This window comes from Triticum dicoccoides, unplaced genomic scaffold, assembly GCF_002162155.2.
Source record: "Triticum dicoccoides isolate Atlit2015 ecotype Zavitan unplaced genomic scaffold, WEW_v2.0 scaffold231182, whole genome shotgun sequence".
NCBI classification, from domain to species: domain Eukaryota; kingdom Viridiplantae; phylum Streptophyta; class Magnoliopsida; order Poales; family Poaceae; genus Triticum; species Triticum dicoccoides.
In genome coordinates, this window is record NW_021245821.1 from 173 (window position 1) to 1,247 (window position 1,075).

Genomic DNA, 1,075 nt, shown 5'->3' on the forward strand with positions numbered 1-1,075 from the left:
GCGGCACGTCAACCGCACCATCACCCAATACGCGGCCGACGACATCCTCACACAGGACACAACGGTGACATGTGACAGGTACGGAGAAGAAACACTGGATATACTCCGTTCTGAAGACCTGTGGATACATAGACTATGTACATCGAGGTGTGCTTAGTCGATGAATGCTGATCATCAATGAGTTCACAACGCCGGTGTAAAATAACTTATGCAAAAGTAAGAATTCTCAGTCCAAGCAACACATCAGATTTATCAACAGTTTGCCGTGCCGGTGTAAAATACCTTATGTTAATGACAGAATTCTTGGTGCACATAAGACCACACCAATGTATATAGAACACAGATGGGCTGTGGTTTTTAGATATAATATGTGCCAGTAAAAAATATGGGATGCTTCATTACACAGAAACCTAACAACATGATAATAAACAAACTCCATGAAACAATACGAAATTTGCCTCATCGATTGCAAAGGTCTCTACAAAGTAGGTAATGTCAGAAGATGAATGAAATCGTAATTTTATAACCATAATAGAAATTGCAAGACTGAGCAATCATCTCATTCTTCATGAATGAATTATGAATGTATTGTGCAATCCCTGAAAGTAAAAAAGATAAATATTTTTCATATGCGCTCTTAAACACCAAGCATGGTCACCAACTTTTCGGTGCTGCAGCATCTGCCGTCCATTGATAGCATGCTTCTTAAGAAAAAAAGAAAGATTCTTACAAGATCTTAGGAGAGAAGGGATTTTTAGCTAAACAATAAGGGCGTATACAGAGCTCCATCAGGAGGAGACCACGACTAGCACTGCAACCTATAAACACACCAGTTGGGAATAGCAGGATTGGATGCAAGTTCCTGTCAAAATCAAAACGAAATCCACGGATTAATGCTCCTGTATCATATTGAATACCCAATGGGGGAAAGCACAAGCATACGGATGGTGTGAAAATGCATTACCAGCAACCTAGAATTGGACATCATTCATCATAATGGTCCTTTGAATAAATGTGTGAGAGCAAACACACCATCATCAGTATAGCTCAGTAGAATTAGAAGCTAGGAAGATCA

The 1,075-nt window shown here is 39.6% G+C and overlaps 1 long non-coding RNA gene across 1 annotated transcript; it reads right to left on the reverse strand.

Moving 5' to 3' along the window:
* Positions 1–606: 606 nt before the first annotated feature.
* Positions 607–1,075, reverse strand: LOC119345379. Its single transcript, XR_005167016.1, has 2 exons — positions 965–1,075; positions 607–862 (listed from the first exon to the last, which is right to left on the reverse strand). It is a non-coding gene; the product is annotated as an uncharacterized LOC119345379 (long non-coding RNA).